At 39.1% G+C, this 19,297-nt stretch overlaps 1 protein-coding gene across 7 annotated transcripts in view; it reads left to right on the top strand.

Annotated features, from left to right (window-relative positions):
- syt1a (synaptotagmin Ia) overlaps nt 1–19,297 on the top strand; it is a 214,542-nt gene that overhangs the window by 100,522 nt on the left and 94,723 nt on the right. For 4 of the 7 annotated variants that reach the window (XM_061714258.1, XM_061714257.1, XM_061714259.1 and 1 more), the window contains exon 2: nt 12,486–12,577. The gene's annotated coding sequence lies outside the window, so the exon portion shown is untranslated. Of the gene's footprint in view, nt 1–12,315; nt 12,373–12,485; nt 12,578–19,297 lie in introns of those variants that run through there. The other 3 variants (XM_061714255.1, XM_061714261.1, XM_061714260.1) reach the window with 2 other exon arrangements.

Genomic DNA, 19,297 nt, shown 5'->3' on the forward strand with positions numbered 1-19,297 from the left:
TAAACTTAAAGTCGAATGGGATATGGTTGACTAAATGGACCAGTGAAAAGCAAGTGGAAACAGCAACTAAAGGTTGACATTGCAGAGCAAGAGGTCGGTTACATTTTTATGGGACAACAACTTTAGAGCCTGTTGAGTAGTTTTCTTCCATTAAAGAACAACACTGTTACAAAGGACTTTACAAGAAGATGTTAAACTGATTGAAACTGAAAATCAGGCAAGAAGTTGACAACATTTAGGAAAAACCAGCTAGTCAGTGAGATTTTGAATTTAAACAAAGTAAAACCCCTTCAGACTGCTGTCAATGCCACACCTCCATAGCAAGGCAATGCAGAAAACGACTTTGCTAGTGTCACTCCCGATGAGTACATGTTGTTCTTAGAAACCTGTCGTGTCTGAGTATCGAAAAAGTCTGCTTGTTTGCGACTGAGTGCTAAGTTGTGCTGCTTTTGATACATTTCTTTGGTCATTTGTGAATGTTGAATGTGTGTTAGCTTTGTGCGATGGTGCAACTGGTTTTATGAGCTTACCTGCTGATCAGTGCTTTTTTTTAATTATTTGTAACCAGATGCTAAAATATCTTAAATATCCGAAGACGGCATCTTTGTGGTAAAGTATGGTTGAGCAAAAGGCCAAAACTTGTAATCTAAATATGTCTCCCTGAATAGATTTCCATTTTGTAATGTAACAACAAAGATGCCCTTAATTATACAGAAAGTGATCCCTTTAGGGATTCGTTTTTGTGCACTTAGTTAAAGGTTTAGTATACGCTTCAGAATGATGGGGGTCAGCCTTGTTAATATTGTATTCATTGTATTTTATAGGAAGATTAAGCCGAAGCTCTTTGCCTGAGTGTCTGTCTGAATTAGTTCTATCACTTTGATCTATTGACTTTGCTTGGCTGTAGGGATGATCATTATTTTTCATAAGAATTCATCAATGCATTGGTCGGTGTTTTGGATAAGAATGAGATGATATTCATCATAAGACTCGAAGCCAGAAACAGATACTATTACAATGTGTGTGTGTGTGTATATGATCACAACAAAAAGCTGTTTGGTTTTTTAATGGTACTTTTACTGGTTCTGTATTTCCTTTTGAGGATTTAAGGCTTGGTTGGCACAGGTTTTTATTGCATATACAGTTATTATTGCTACCAATGAAATGTCAGTATGATGCATGAATGCTTTTTCAGCACATGTAATGAGGGGTTTACGATGTTATCATTTTACTGCAGTCTATGGATCTGTAGAATCGTGGAGAATCAGCGACAGGTTTGAGCACATAAATGGGAAATAAATGACTGGTTTTAAAATGATGGTTTGTTGTGCTTTTATGTTGGTTTGAGCGGGAGAGTGAGTGCTGCTCAGCAGTGGATCGTGACTTTCGTGCCTGCGTGGGAGACGCTGCTACTCCCACGCATCTCCCTCCCTTCCCTGTCACTCTTTTGTCTCCCTCCAAATTCATGCTCTTTAACTTCACCTCATTTCTTACTCAACTGCCCCTCTCCTCCCCGTCCAAAGTGTTAACCTCAAAGCTGTTTTGTTATGGTAGTTTATTTGGTAGTTAAGACATCTTAATATTACATAGGACTGTCTGAAAAAGCGCTGTGATTGTGGTTTGGTCTGTTTGGACCACGTGGATGTTAGATTGAGATATGAGGAGGTTTGGAAATGGTTGCCTTTGGCTTCTCGTCTGGTTACTCACTCCGTTCATGATCAGTTCATCACTGTTTTGCTTGGTGGATTCTCTTGTTAGATCGATGCAACAGTGTTTGTGGCTGATACAAGTCAAAATGACATGCACATGAATGCCAAGAATTCTCAGCAGAACGCTGCCTGCTAACAAGATGAGCAGTGTCATAACTTGACCTGTCAGTGGGTGATGAGTGTTTATCACCATTGAAAGCTCTACTGCTTTCAGCAAATTGCTGTGAAATGGTTAAGTTATTCAATATACATGCTCCCAGCATATTGTAACATAATGTTTGCCTTTTCTTCAAGCGCTCAAACAGCTTTTCCACTTTCAATTTGTGTGATAGGGATCTCGTAAATTTCAAAAGCACTATGATTTCCAATGATGCCGTAATGTCTTATATAATATACTGAAAAATAACAAACGGAGCACTATCCATTATTTACAAATTTGCCATACACATTTTCACTTTGTGTTAAAAATATTTGATTGCGATTTGAAGAGAGCTGAAAAGAGGTTGATTTTGTGATTGTGAATGGTCGAAACAAATTTCACGTGTTCTCAGATTTCACTCTCACTGACATTTGAGCCTGTGTGTGGCTGGTCACTAACAGGGTTGCTAAGGTAATTTAATTACCAAACTCTTCATGTGCAAGGGTAATTACTGTTCTCTAAATCTCCACTAATCCCCCTTCTGAGTCCCCTTTTACAGATTCGGCCCGGGGCACTCTAACACGGAGCACCGGCTTCTCAATTCTGTCCCAGACAGACGCCCTCCAAAAGACACTCTCCGTCTGCACACAGTGCCGCATGTACCAGTGTGGGCACATGTGTCTGTCTGCCTCATATGTCTCCCATCCGAAGCTCCCCAGTCATCAGCCACAGTGAATTCCTCTCACGTTGGGCGCTCCTCATGGGTTCGAGTCAGTGGAACTCTGGGGTCAAAAGGGCTCCTCATCATCTCCATAGGAATTTCATAATTATCAGTACGGGCATGAATCGGATGTGACCTCTGAGCAGCAGCGCCTGGTGACTGGAGTTAGAATAGAAGGAGAGGAGATTAAGTCTACTGTGCCTGTTAATATTACTTCCTCCGGACGACAGCCGGAGTTCAGAGTTCAACCCAAGAATGTATTTAGCTCTTTCTCAAAACAAAAAAATACATAAATATTTTTACCCCTTGTCTTTTTAGCATTTATACTTGTAATTGGTTTCATTTTGAAGCCCAAATGGTGGATTTGTCTTTGCTAATTTTCATAAGGTTGATTTGTTGATTACAAAGTGGAATGAAGTGGATATTTGTGAATTTATAAGACAGTTATTGCCATATATCAAGAGTTATTGCCATGACTTTATCAAATGAATGCTTTCCAGTTGAAGAGATATGTTCAATAATCAACTGAACCGCAGCTGTCGGAGCAGATATAGTAACTATTGAAAACTAAAGTTCAAAATGTGCAACACTGCGCCAGGGTTATCGTATTGTTTTACCTTTCACAAAAGTGTATCTTCTTTGACTTTTATACAGTACAGACCAAAAGTTTGGACACACTTCCCTTGTTTGAATAAGAAGGTGTGTCCAAACTTTTGGTCTGTACTGTATATGTCAAATTACATTGATTGAAATGTGGGACCTGATCCCTAAAAAGGTTTTCCAGAACGAAACAACAGTTCTGGATGATATGTTGAAGATGTTAATTAAAAAGGAACCCTGGTTATTAAGACTTGTAGTCCCTAATTAGCCACAATTGTTCTCTTATACTAAAATATGTTGTTAGAAACACATAAAATAATCTAATTGCTTTAAGAATCTACAATGTTTATCACATATTTTGACCTGCGGGAGGCGCCATGTTTTACCTGCGCAATGCATTCTGGGGGCGATGACGTAGAGCGGTGGCTCTGGGAAGATAAGCCGCGTTAGTTTAACTGGGACAGGTATCTAAAACATAGATGAGCAGCACTCTCCCGGCCGTGGAGGCTGACGAGGGAGCCCATAAGACGTCTCGGTTCAGGCAAACTGGATCAAAGTTCTGTGATGCACGGGAGATCTGCAAAAATGATCAATGTCGTGCGCATCTTACCAGTGCATTAGGCTACGCCGTAGCCGGCGTAGCCGTGGCTCTAGAGCCTGCAGCGCACCGCCATCCGCTCTCCGCTCTGGCTGGGATGGAGACGCCGGTGGGCAGGACGCACGTTTGGGTGGGCATAGCCCACCCCTGCCCCCCCCTAAAACCGGCCTCGGTGCTGGGTCCACCGTTTGATGACAGACCAGAGGCTGAGGGGACTGGCCCGGGACTTTGACGAAACGGGAGGCGCAGACTTCGCGTCAAATAGGCAAGAACATCTTTATTTAATTTAATGACGCCAGATCTGGCTGGGGTTTTTATTGTAGCATCGGCTATCTGCTAGTTGAAACGTGTGGTCTGTTAGTCTATCTTAGTTTTATGGTGTTTTTATAGTTCATGCTTTATGGTGCGGAACTTTTTTTTTTTTTTTTTTTTTTACTTTTTTGTAGGTGCGCCGTCACCTTAATGTTTAGCTGTGTTTTGATCTGTGTTTCTGGTGCGCCGTCACCTGTTTAGCTGTGTTTTCATCTGTTTCTGGGTGTCAAAACAGTGGACGGGGGCTAGCAGGTGCCACCGTCTGACGTCACTACCCAGAATGCATTGCGGTGTAAACAACAATGGCGACCTACGAGTTAAATTATATTTTCAAATTTTATAAAAACGAAGACATCAACAAGGTTTTTTATATCACATTGTTATAATTGATACCAACATTTATCTTTTAAGACCTACATGTCTTAATAGCCAGGGTTCCTTTTAAAGGATGCAAGCTCAAAACCAGACAATCCACGATGCATGTTGATGTTTAAAAAGCTGTTTCCTTGCAGCTTTGAAAGGTTTCACAAAGATACCAGCAACAGATTTCTCTGGCTCTGTACGACTTTTTATACAACTCTCACAAACCTACAGTACCTGTTTATAAAGTGACAACATTTCACGTATCATGTAGGTGATCCAAAAACACCTTCATGACAAAACGGTTTAAATTAATTAACGCATAGAATTAAAGGCAACTGTATAGTCAGAGGTGACGGTGATGAGTGATCCTTGTTATTTTACATGCAGTCATCTGATCCACAAAAAATATTATAAATTATGTATGACTTGTGTAAAAAAAAAAGAGAACGAAATATAGATATTTACAATATTAATTTCCTATTTGTGCAGTACAAGATGGTTAAAATATTTTAGTGACCCTTGTTGCTCAGTGAATGTGTAATTTTACTTTGCCCTTGCAGAGATATCCATTTTGTTTTCTTTGTATTAGCCAAGATTGATTTTTCCAACAACTAGATGTAATGAGTTTTGACAGCCAACTGTGAGTTCCTGTTGTCAGTCTGTGTTATAACACACCAGCGAGATGGTTCGAGACATCAAATGCACACCAGGATAAATTAACTTAAGAACAGAAATGAAAGATGAACAAGGGTGGCCTGAAATTTGGAAAAGACAGCACTTTAACCACTTCCAGCATGATTAACAACACATTTTAATGAAATAAGTCTAGCTGGTTCTTTAAAACAGTCATACTGACTAGATATGTCAGCAGTTAAAAAACAAATGGGGAAAAGAAGCAACTCAGAGGTCTCCTACTCCTCTCATAACCTCAGATGACATCCAAACATCTGTGAGACATCGGTGCCTTTGGCAAGTGCTACGGACCCCAGCAGGTGTTCCGCATCGAACTTGTACTCTCTGTTTGTGCATGTATGTTATGTGTGGGTGGGGGTTTGTGTTTAGTATCTGCTACATGCATGTGTGTGTACGTGTGTGTGTGAGAAATAGAAGCCGGCTGTTGGTGAAAAGAAGCACCTGCATGTTTTGAGAAGAGTTCTCTGAATAGCTTCATATTTGAACAGCCACTTATCTACCGATAAAGCTGTAAGTGATTCATGGCAGCTTCCTGCCAGCAGTAGAGACGGGGAGAGCGGGAGGATGAGGAGGAGAGAATCAGAGGACTGAGAGAAACAGATTAAATGTGAGCATCAGCTGTAATTAGGGCTCCTTTCCTCCATTTGGAAGTGCATTTTTCTGTCTAGGAGAGAATTAGTATTGAATACTCTGGGCAGGTCAAAGCTATACAACTTGAATGGATTAAAGGACCAAAGAGTGAGGCTTGACTAGTTAAACTATTGAAGAGATTAACGCAACAGGGGATCATCAGTGATAAGTTTGCAATTTAAAGGGGACCTATTATGAAAAACAGGTTTTTTTTCTTGCTTTAACATACTGTATATAAAGTGGTCTCCCCTCAGCCTGCCAACTCAGAGAAGGAGGAAAGCAACCAAATTCTGCAGTGTTTGTACAGCCGCCCGGATGAGCCATCCAGTGTGATGTGGCTTCTACAAGCCGTTCAGATTCTGCTCCCTTCCGTTACGTAACCAAATGCAAACCACGCCCACAACTAACCGTGTCATAACTGCATGTGAGCGTCCGACTATCAGGTCGCACTGCGTGACATCAGACGCTCTCTGTCCATCTCCCTCCAGCCAGCTGGCACTTTATTGAGGTTTTTGTAGTGAAATGAGGAGGTATCATAGAGATAACTCATTTCAACTAACTGGATCAGCCGTTCCTCATCCATGACTGTTTCCTACAGCGCTTTCAACCGGCTTTCAACGCGAGCGACAGGAAGAAAATAGAAGCAGGGCATCCGACAAATGTTCAGCTCAAAACGGCATGCCGCGTCGCGCAGCGCTGCATCGCTTGTGGCCAGTTAGGACAGTCCAATAGAAAATAAAGCAATGGAATTGATTTTGTTGTGGACGCTCGCTCGCATCGCATGCAGTTAGGACACGGTGTAACTCCGCCGGCCGGAGCTTCCGCCATTTTTTCGTAGCGGTGTATCGCGTCATTCAGGCAGCCAATCAGCACAGTGCCTCATTATCATAGCCTCGCCGCCCACTCAGAATCCCTCATAGATAATGAGGTTAGAGAATGGGAAGATAAAGACATGGTTTAGAGGCTGAATTTCTAATTTATTTAGCAAAAACAATCAAAAGCTTGTTTTTAAGACATTCAAGGCCTGTTTAAAATAGGTATTAGATGCCATAATAGGTCCCCTTTAAGGTGCAAAATAAACTGATAGGATTGAACATTTTTGATAGGTATATCACAGTTAGTCTCACTGGCACCCAGCACACATTGATTATATAGTACAGAATCTCCTACTGCGCAATATCTGTAGATGATATTAGATCTTTTTAATAGCAAATTCAAAGAAAATCTCCAAAGAACCCTTCAAAGTTGATGGACGGCAACACTGGCTACGTTTACATGGACCACGATACTCTGATCATAATCAGACTAAAGCAATACTCTGATTATGAAACTGCTTTGTAAACACCAAACTTAATCTACAGTAATTAAGGACATAATCTGAGTAAGCAATAATCACATAAAGGCAGGGGGAGCATGCTGATCATTGTCGCATTATAAAGACATGTAATCAGCTTGATCGAAATATGACATCCCATCGGAGTTTTCATCCCATTTTGTATCGTTAAATTCCATGAAGACAGCTCTTTTCCACCAGTATTTACTTCTTATCCCCATCCGGGACTGCTGAGATCTTTACATGCTTATAAAAAAGTCACAGAATATTTTCATGCAAGTTCACAAAATAAGTCCAAAGTCACTTATAATATGCAGAATTGGCAACCCTGGTAGTGAAGTACATCTCATTCATCAAACTTTGCTCTGTAACATGTAAACTCGGATTATAAAGTAAGTATTCTTAAGGCAAATTAATATGTTTACACATTAATTGGAATATTGATTAGGGTCAGTAATCAGATTATTGTCCATGTGAATGTAATCACTATTGATGCTGCAAATCTACTGCAAACAAATCTTGCATAGATATCCATTGAATAATTTTTTTGAGATTTTGTACATGCCCTTCTGTAGCACATTTAAGTCACATTTGAATGCACCTCAATGGAAGGTGGTTCCTTTGTGCCCAAACTTTGTCTAAAATATCTGAGCGAAGGTTTCAACATGGCAGTCACCATTGTAATACTGTGAACGTCAATAGCTCGTCAAAGTGAGCAAATAGTACTCTTCAAATCTGAACAGCTCACTGAATTACATATTTTGAGACATAGCGGCTCCTAAGCAAAGTTGCATGTTTTTGATACGGTAGTCAATATAGACCCCATTATTAACTCTGAAGCAAAGTGAAGGGTAAAATTGTGCTTTTTCTCCCCTTTTTGTAGACATGTTGACATTGCTGTCCTACTGCACTTAGGATGGAACTCAGTATGCAAACTCAAGAGCCAGGAAGTCACGGAAAGTTGGTCTAAATGAGATACAAAAGCTTTTTCTGATTCAAAAGCTCCACATCCTCTCTAAGTGGTTGAATGAGAAACTACTGAAGTAATTTACTCTGTCCAAAATTGACCATTCAAATGCTTCTTACATTTGAAAAAATGTCCTTTGTGTTCACATATCTCCTTTTATTTCGGCACTCTTTTCTTCTAAATGACATTTCACTCTTTTCATTCCTCTTTCACACTGTTGATCTTTTTCAATTCTTGTTGAATCTAAGCTGACCACAGGCAGGTTTCTGGTTGTTAAGGTTTTCCCTTTTAGCCTCTAAGGTTTATATTCCCTGTCTATTTCTTTTAAAAGGTTGAAGAGTGCCTTTCCATTGTTCCATCACCAAATAACAGAACATTTCACATTCCTTTTTAAAAGGGTCTATTTTTACTCCCATTCCTTTTGAGACTTTTTAATGCTCATTTAGAGGCTCCTAAATGAACACTTATCATATTTAAAGCCACTCTATGTATCCATATCACTTTGACAATATTACAAGAAAGTTTGTCTGAGCACCTGGCATATACAGTATGCGTTGGAAGCATCAACAGCTTTGCTGTGCAATGACTCCAAATGAGGTGACAACAAGCATAAGTGAACTGAATTGTGGGTCGCAGTGCAGGGCTTATCCTAGAGGTTGCCACTACTGGTGCTAACCAATGAAATTGCAAAGCACCTGGCTTATCTGAGTAGCAAGTGGGAAGACATTTGGCTGACATGTGTTATGAATCATTTAGTTAATATTTCTTTGGATATGCATATTTGAGAAACAAATGTTTTTTCTTTATGAGCCATAATCTGCACTTTGAGACTCAGTTCTGCCCCTCGGCTACATTTCTTCTTTTTGGAATCCTTGAATTTGTCTCAGATCATGCAGTATAAACACATTACTGAATAATTCTCTATCTCAGAGAAAATATTTGGTGCATTCTGTTACTTCCCAGCTAGTTTATGTTTGCAAACAAGATAAGCTCAAACGCTTTCTGAGGTGAACATTTTTCAGACCTCTGCAGGTGTATGTGCTCTGATGACTGTCTTGCTTTGGACAACAGATATTCCTTATAGACGATGGCCTGCGTCACCATGCATGGATGCACTTCTTCCGCTGCTCATTAGGGCCAAGCCATAGGACTGCTGAGCCACAAATCTGCGGTGGCCACATCGCTTTACCCAGTAATCAATCCCCCCATATCCACACAACACAAGATGTACACACACACAACATCACAGAAGCAGTGAACCAAAGTTTATGTACAGAGGGGGAAGCTGTGCAGAGTCCAGGCAGGGTGTTAGTTGCTAATCATTAACACAGACTCCCTGTTTGCTTTGTTTCTGTCCTGGCCAAGTCTGTTATCCTGTATTTGTGCGTGTACATGAGCTGTCAACAAAACCAAGCGTTTCATTGTGCTTTAACAACCCATGCACTGTATTTACGCACTGGGTCGCTTGGTAAACGTGAAGATGCACATGTGCACAAACACATTTAGCATCTGTTGAAGCCCACAGTCGTGTACAGTGGATATAAAAAGTGTGCAGATCACTGTTAAAATAAGCTATTTCAAAAGTTTCCCACCTTTATTGAGACCTGTAACCTGAACAATTCAACTGAAAAGCAAATCTGTTAGAGGAAAAGAAAAAAAAACACCTACAATAAGTTTGCACACTAATAAACTAATACTTTGTTGAACCATCTAAACTTTTGACTTATTCACAGCATTCAACATGGCACATCTTGACTTGGCAATATTTGTCCATTATTCCTCACAAAAGCACTTCAAGTCTGTCAGATTGCAAAGACATATCTTGTCCAAATCTTCAGATCACCCCACAGATTTTCTGTAGGACGTATATATCTCTGGATTCTTACTTTTGGACTAAAACTATTTTCTTTTGAATCCATTCTTTTGTTGATGTGGATGTATGCTTAGGGTTTTCTTAAGTTTTCTCAAGGTTTTGGGCCAAAAGTGATGGTATTCGAAACTGTTCATACATTTTCCACCTTGACTAAAATCCCAGTTCCAGCTGAAGAAAAGCATGATGCTGCCACCACCATGCTTCACCATGGGCATGGTATTCTTTTGCTGATGCAAAATGTTTAGTTTTTTTTATTGTGGCCAAAAGAGTTCAACATTGGTCTGATCAGATTATAACACATTTTCTCACGTGCTTTGGAGATTTTTTTCTTTTCTTTTCTTTCTTTCTTTTCTTTTAGTTAATTATAGCTATGCTCAGATGCTTTTCTATGTCAGAAAAGGCTTTCACTTAATGGAGAATACTGAACATTGTTAGCACATGTAGTTCACAACCAGTACTTGTCAAACATTTCTTCAGCTCCTTCAGTGTTGCTGTGGGTCCCTTGGCAGCCACCCTGACCTCTTTCCATCTTGTCTTTTTAACAGTTTTGTGCGGATGGCCAGCTCTTTGCAGACTCGCTGTTGTTGCATATTTCTCCACATTTTGACGTCTGTCTCGACTGATCTCCATGCACCATCCAATGCTATGAAAATGATTTTCTACCGTTTTCCTGGTTGATGCCTTTCAACAACGGGATCCTCCAATGAGACTCTTTGCAGTAGCAGGCAACTGAGAAAATGTCCCTTGGGACAGCTAAACTTTACTAGGGGTTAATCAGAATCCCTTGAATTGCAAGATCAGAATACAAGGGTTTATAAGGGTGTACATGTGCACCCAGCTTAGTATACATTGTTATTTCCTTTTTAACTTCAATTCCTAATTTGGTCCTACACCACAAAACCTGGCCTTTTAATAGGAATGTGTACCTTTTGAACAAATTTGTTAAACCTCAATGTGCTTTTATGTGGAAAAAGATCCAGTTCAAAAGCTTCATAACTAATCTATAAACTAAACATGCAATAATACCGCGAGATTACCCACAACAAAGGAGATTTTAACAATTTAAACACTTGAGCATATTGTTTTTTTTGTAAATTAGTTATAGGAGTGTTTCCACTTTACAGACAGCAATGAGATACAGCTTTAAACCGATGACTGTTTTTTATTTCCTTACTTTGTCCATAAACCTTCACATTTTTGATGTAGCTTCTTTTGTTTTTATTATTCTCTTTCATTCGAACATGCATTTTTATCCATTGTTTGGTTACACTCGGGCAACCAAAGTAATTTGCTGGGTGCCAAAAATAGATCCTTTGTTAGCATTGACCACATAATAAACTTTAGTTTTCTTGGTTGCCAAGGCGATTAGTGTCACATGTACAGACAACACAAAATGTGATGCTGAAAAAGATGAATTGCTGAAGGACAAAACTCAGAGAGGCTTCATTTAATTGAATAACATGCAGCTTGTTTGACTGACTATTGGATAAATTGTGCTTCTAGAATAAATTAGGAGATGTCTGAATTCTGCTATTATGATATTTTGTCAGTTTGATTTATTGTAAAGCTTTACAACTGTTAACATCAGCTTTTCAAGGCTAAACATGGAAGTAGATTTTGGTATTCCCATGCCACAATCTCCTCTGGCGATGTTGACCTATCTTTGTCAGCTGGAGTGTGGACACGGCAGCGTTTTACAATTTCGCTGCTGCTCCTCTTTTGTCTTTGCATCTGCTGCCCCCTCCCTGGGAGAGTCGAGTGCCACATCTGCACGGGCTGAGTATCGAGGGGATGCTAGGCAGCTCCTCAAGGTAGAGCATTAGCATATACTTACTCTGGGAATGCCCTTGACTGTCTGCAGAAAGGGACGTGAGCAGCATCAAACACACTATACAGACCTGAAGACAGACAGGAATAGAAGGAGGGAGGCAGAGGGAGAGGGAGAGGGAAATCAGCAAGAATGAGTGTGAACCAGCAGCAGTGATGGCTTTCAAATGGTAATCGTATACAATAAAAATGCCTCATTACCATTATTTATTAATCTGTTTTATATTGTCAGGCTTCCATGGGGGGTTTTATTTCCATTTTTATGTTCTAATCCCCTAGAAATACACCATAAACCAGGAATAAGTTGTAAATGATGTGTGGAGATGCCCATCTAAGAGCACCACTGACTGCTATTTGTTTTCACGGAGCAGGAAGTGTGAGTGTGTCAGTGTGAAGGGAAAATGTCAGAAAATAGTGAGCTGAGAGATGGAGAGGTTGTGTGCGTTGTGCCTGACAGGAGAGGAGCCGGCGAGGGAGAGGCAGGGGGAGGGGGCTGGAGTAGGTGGGCGGGGAGAGAGGAGGCGGGTGTCACGGACAGTAAAAGAGAGAAGGAATAGCGAGCTGCTCGCTTGCTGGAGCTGATGACTGGGTGTTCAAGTGTGTGATCGTGAGTGCTTCTCGAGCTGTCTTGTGAATAAAAGGGGACATTAGTTTTATAGACACTGATTTATATATATTTTTTCTTTTGTTTGTTTTTTCCCTTGTTCCTTCTTCTCAAAGTGCAACATCAAGACTCCTCAGCAAAAGCAGAACTTGTCTGAACCCCTTCCTGGGATTGTGAAGAGGACCCAGGAAAGACGGTGTGCTGCCAGGTAAGAGAATTTAAAAATAACAAAAAAAACATTGGAGGATCACAGGGTACAGGTGCTGATTGCATGGTTATACAGTATAAGGGTGCAAAAGCTTTTGTTTGTGTTGCTGCTGTGGAAATAGTGTTTGACATGCCTGCTTGAAATGGAGACCTGTGATGTGTGTGAGCATGACAGAAAACATGGCTCGCAGGACACTGTACTATAATTGTGACTGGCCGAGTCACGTTGTATATATTACTGGGGGGAGGAGGTACACTTCCCTTTTTCACTCATCCAGAATAACATATGTCAAAGGATGTTCAAACAATCCATTTAGCACTAATCAATTATTAAAAAAAGGAAGAAAAAAAACTAATTTAGTAATTTAATTATTTTAGGTACATTTTATAGAAACTGGTGTTTTTGCAGATTGACTTGTTCTTTTATTGCCGCTTTTATTATCGCAGAATAGTTCATAGAGATCAAAGGTGACATTCTTGCACAAACTCAGTTTTTCCTTGTGTAGCTTTTTTTTACTTAGTTCTGAAATAATAACTTACAAGTAATCCGGTTAGTGTAGGTTTTCTATTTCATTTGGGTTGTGGCTGCATGTGCTTCTACGTCTGATATGATCTGTGGCATCAGTGACAGGCGGGGATAGGCAGAGTCCCACTGAGGGTTGGGCCGAGCTCCAGATCAGCGGCTGCTCCTCAGGCTCAGGGTGGCAACGGTGGCAGCATTACAGTCAGAGGAGACAGTAATTGCCCTACAGAAAAGAGAACAGACGTGCCGTGTTTAGCAGTTGTATCTAGTATGCATCTAGTATTGCAGCTTTCCATGACAGGATCTGCTTTCTTTGTCATTTAATAAGAGGTTACGATAATCAAATCACTGTTCTGCCTGCCTTGCTGTTTGTCATTTCCCTCCTGTCTTCTCTTATCGCTTTCCTTCTCTCTTTCTCCTCATTAGCTCAGATCGAGCTAAAATGAACTTGTCGATCTCTCTGACTTCTCATTAGGTATCCTATAAAAACGCGATGCACATATGAATATGAATGTTTGGCTACTGTCATTCCAAATTAATGCACAAACATAGAAAATAATAAAATAATTTATTTGAAAAAAATCCCAACTTTAAAAGAAAAATCAAAAAACACACCCACACACAAAGTTGAACCCCTGTGTGATGTGTTCATGCTGCCATACTGATATTTTAGAAGCTGTTCAGAAACTGTTAGTTTCAGACATGTAAATGTAGATGGTTTTTGGTTTATTAATGATCTCTGAGTTCTACATCTTTGCTTTAGTTGCTAATTAGAAATGAATTAATAAGAATATACAGCCAGTCTCATTTACAGCAGAGGCAAATATTTGCTCTAGGTGACTTATGTGATTCATTTAATATGCAAGGTTTACAAAAATTGAGTGAGACATGAGGAACGCCATGAATGCTGTTGCTCAGGCTGTCTACCATGATTGAAAGTTGAAAGAAGTTCATTGTCTGGCTGCTGAGGTCAGATATCGAGCTGCTGGCCACTGCAAGTTTTGCTATTGTTGCCACACTGCTCGTACGGCAGAGTTGAGGATAAACAATTCAACTAATGATACTGTCATTCTATCACACCGCTGTCACAGAGAAAGATACACTTCTGACGTACAAAGGACTAAAGCTACAAGTTAAGAAAGCCTTTGTTTTAAGTGTCAGCTTTCATTGCTAAACAAGTAAACCTGAGCATTCATACCAGAATTAAACACTGATTGATGCATTTAAGGCAACTGTCTCTCACACATCATGAAGGATATGGAACGTGATGTGTGATGCTTTAAATACATTTGAGATGGCTTCATAAAATAAGTGGATTAATTTATTGATCATCTTTAGATTGTTTTTTGATCATGTATTTCTTATTTTATTTCATCTGGGATTTTACTTTTTTATTGAAGAACCTTACTAACATGAAAAAACATTTTGTGCTTAGTACAGTTGGTAAACAATAATCAGCATAATTTTGTAATTTGAACTTTTAACTTTTTTACATGCAGCCTTGATATACAATTTATGTTGCCCTCAAGCTTTCCACAAAGTGAATTTGAATATGTATTTAAATCAGAGCTGCTTTCTAATAAATTGACTAATTCTGAAGCATTTTCTGAATTGGAGTAAAGTTTACAATGAAAAATGAATTAATTGATTTTTTGAATCCAATTGTGACTCCAAGAATTGATAGAAAATTGTGAGATAAAGGAGGATTCACAGCATTACTTCCTTTCTTTAACAATTACTTTCCTTTCTCAATATGTGTATGCTGAGCTACAGTAGACTGCTAAACAAAGACAGAGTAGAGGGCCAGAGGCTGAACAAAGACTCTCTATTCTTTGCAAAGTTTGTACTTTCTATTCCTCTCATTTAGAAACATGAAAGAGGTGAGGGCTGCTTGATTGTGGGGCTTCTGATAGCCCCTCTCTGTCTTACAGGAGCAAACTGACATGCAGCTCCAGCCTTTTCAGACACAAAACCAATTCAGTTGGATTTCAACTCCATTTTGACTCCATTTTCCTACCATCTTCCAAGTAATTTATTTTTTTTACGAGGTCCATGTAACATTTCCATTCACACTTCTTTTGTGGCTCATATGAAAATCTATCTACGCACATATATTTACAAAGAGATATAGATTTTTCTTATGTCCGCTTTGTGCGGTCTCCAGTATGTCACTGAGATGTATGTGCGTCAAAATATTACTGACCTTCACACAACCTTGCAGTGGATGTTTAGTGTGTCATTAAAAGGTGGAAGCCTTTAAGAACAATGACATGTCTCATCCATTTCATACATTAGTTTCAAAGATAAGTGTGAAGAAACATATAAACCAGTGATATATTTTTATTTTTTTTGGGGGGGTAGCAGCTCCTGTACGTGGGTGTTTGTGTTCTGAGTGGATAACCCCATCCTGGGCGTTACAGCCTTTCTGCCCAGAGCGGCAGACAGCTCCTCTCGGTCCACTGGACGCAGTCCTCTCTGTGTGACACATTGCCTTGTCCACTCTCATTGGCCGCTTTTCCTGCTCTGGGGAAAGAAAGGATGGAAGGATGGATTGGCGTTAGCCCCTCGTGAGCAGGGATCAGCCATTCCTTTCACACAATTTCCCACCAGATACACATTCACCTTGTGTTAGTCTGAATGTTGAATTACAGGCATTGAGCAGTATGTGGAAATGGCAGGACGACATTTGATTCATATTATGTCATTTCTTGTCTGCCATATGATGGACTGCCTATCTGAAACATCTGAGCAAACCAACGATTACTGATTTTTTTTTTTTTCTTTTTGTGAAGAGCAAAATTGGATCAAGAAATCCCATCTTGTATCCATCTACTTGTTGTTCTCAATATTTCAGACCTCCGAATCCTTTTGAGGATGAAAATGTGATAGGTCAGAGGCAAACATGGCATGGATCTTCCTGCCTGCTGATACTCTGGCTTGTTTCCTGCTTTCAGACAGTCCCAGCTAAGATGTGGTTCAAGCTGCTCCACACAGCCTGCCAGTGAGATGGCAAGATCCTTGTTTTATCTCTGTGGGAAGAACTTCAGCGGTCAGGGTGCACAGTCCTTGTTCAGCACCATAGACAGCGCCCCGGTGACAGAGACTAGGAAATTTCAGAACCACCTTCAGTGGAGAGCTCCACTTGCTACCATACAGTAGTTGCCGTAGAAACTGATCTACAGGGATGACTGCAAAATAATGAAGTTAGATGATTATGGATGATTTAGTTCCTTTTTAAAGCATATTCATGTGGAGAGGAGGTGATATACTCCAGAGATTTACACATTTCACAATTTTCACAGCAATGTTGGATTCTTTCTGTTAACAGTCAATGACCTTAGTCCTTTGAAATAGTATTTGGTACTTACAAACCTGCTTCAAATGTCATAATTTAGCACAGTGGACATATTTCCCCCAGAGCATCACATATTAATTATGATACTGTACATGATTTATTTTATTCTTTGTCCTTTAGCTTTGAATCTTATTTAAGTCAATGCAACGAGAACTATATTACTGCTGTAGGGTTGCCTTTTAGGGCTGTTTGATTTAATTTTGATTCAATTGATTGACAAAACTCTAATGTACAGTACGACTTAGCCAAGGTTTCAACAACCGTATCCACCCCCTGGCCCTGGCCTTTTATGTATTTATTTTAATTTTTTGTTGCCCTTGGTGATCCTGGCTCTGATGTCATCACTCTTTGTCCATATTTTAACTTCTTGCATGGGTTTGTCCCCTAATAGAAAATAGTGATGTCATCAGAATATTATTCAGATAACTGAGAGAAAATTCTATCTTTTCTGAATTATTTCATTTAATTGTATATGGAAATTTAGCAATAATGTAATAATTTACAAATGTAACAAAGAGCTGAATGAGCTATTCTGCATGTTTTATTAGATTAGCCATATTAGAACCTCTGTCCATCACCTATTTGCTGCAAATTCAACAAATTGCCTCCTCCATGTTATTGGGCTCTCCATTTTCCCTTAACTACGAAACGGAATGTGCTCACACAAGTATTGTGGTGTTTGGCTTTGCAACTGCATTTAAAATGCTAATGTCAGTGGAAGGTCATTAAAATGCAGCCACTTGAATGTTAATTTTCCAGCCAGGTGCCATCAAACTACAAAAAAAGGAGAAGAGAGTGGAATGACATGTTGGTCTCCAATGATGGTGAAATAGTGATTAGTTTTAAGCCAACTTTTTCTTATAAGGCGATTGTAAGCAATTAAAAGGACTGGACAAAAATGATGGCTGTTTGCTTGAAAAAAAAAAAAGGCTACTATGATGTGATAATTGTGAGGCACCCTGGCAACAAAAATACATGTTTTTTATCATTAACTATAAATATAACCATTTATACATTATTTTATATTTGGTTATATAAATTGATAATGACAAAGTGAAAATTAAAAAAAAAAAAAAAAAGATAATGACAAAGTGATTTCTTTTGCCAAAACTATCACCTCTATGAGGACGCAATGCTTAAATTCCCACAACGCATAATTCATATTTAGTCTTATATTTCAGTTTATTTTCAAAACATGGTCATACAGACATGCATTACTCTTGCTGATCATATAATGTTTTAAATATAGATGGTGTTTGTTCATGAGTTGGTGTCCATTTGGTCTAGAATTAATTGGATCTGTTTTACATCCTCTGGGTGATAAAACAGCATGGTTGGTGTGAAATAAAAATGTTTGATGAAAGATTGTGTTTGATGTTATCTTTGTGGTTGATGAAAGCTTTGTCACCTTAACACTTGTTATCGACTTTGCAGAAACTGTTGAACTCATAGCTGTAATAATACGTTGCAAAAGGTAGACATAAGAAACCGCTGCTCAAACATTTACCCTCATATCGTGACAAGAAAAGAAATGTGAAGCCTTTGAAATGTACTGGTTTTCTGCAGTGATTTGCCATTAAATATTATCTAATCTCCAACTGGTCCCATAATAGATATATCCAGTGTGCTTAAACTGATAAACAATTATAATTTTTCATGCGTTTGTTGAAAGCACCTTGTAAATTTTCCCAGTGCTGTAAATGAAGCATTGACCAGTGTTTCCTGATCCTAGTCCTAGATCCTAGATGTGAATAATACCTTGGAAAAAGACACCTCAAGACATGATGATCAAGAGGAGTACATATTTTTAAGGCTGGAAAGGGATACAAAATAATCCCAGGTCGTTTAGGCATCCATCACACAACAGTTAAATAAATTGTCTGTAAGTAGAGACAGTTCAGAACTCTGGCTACTCTTTCTGAATCTGGGTGCTCAGCCAAGATGAAGGCCTGACAACATCACTGGAACAGACAAACATACACATAAGATTGAAGAGACCCGGAGCCCATGGCATAAACATCATAGAGGAAATTGTAGTTATCCGGAGCAGAAAGTGCAACACTCTTGAAGTCTCTCAAATAGCACCGAGGCAGGGTTATAATAGTTTTGAATTTTTCATTTTAGTTTAGTTTTATTTCGTTTTGACTTTTTCTCCTTCAATTCAGTTAGTTTGAATTAGTTTTTAGTGTGGGTTTGCTAGTTTTTATTAGTTCTTATATTTTCAAAAATGTTTAGTTTTAGTTTAGTTTTTATTAGTTTTAGTTTTAGTTTTAGTTTTGACGTCACAGACCGTGAGGCGTCAAGGTGCCGTAGCTGCCAGTTGGAGATAAACGGCCAGAGCGGAATAAATTAATCATACCAAGAGGCTTATATTGACAGGGACGAAAACGGAGGAAATTATATCTATAATTTCAGTTAGTTTTAGTTAGTTTTATAAACACGCAATGTAGTTTCAGTTAGTTATCGTTTTTGTCTTTTAATTTTCGTTTTTATTTAGTTCAGTTAACGAAATTGCTTTTTCAATTTTAGTTTTCGTTATTTCGTTAGTTTTCGTGAACGATAATAACTCTGCACCGAGGCAATCATAAAACTTTACTGGGGAAGTGTTTTTAGGACTGGGAAAATAGTGAGACAATAGTTGAATTTGTTTGTGGTAGAACACTCATCACTCTGTATTGTACAAAAAGGGCACAGCTTACCAACATCAAAACATCATCCCAGTGCTCAAGTATGGTGGAGGAAGAGGCATCGTGATATGGAGCTTGTTTGCTGTTTCACAGGCCTGAAGAGGGGAAAGTTAATTTCCATATTTACCACAGCTCAATGTCAGCATTTGCTAGCTG

The sequence above is a fragment of the Cololabis saira genome, chromosome 23 (genome assembly GCF_033807715.1).
Source record: "Cololabis saira isolate AMF1-May2022 chromosome 23, fColSai1.1, whole genome shotgun sequence".
NCBI classification, from domain to species: domain Eukaryota; kingdom Metazoa; phylum Chordata; class Actinopteri; order Beloniformes; family Belonidae; genus Cololabis; species Cololabis saira.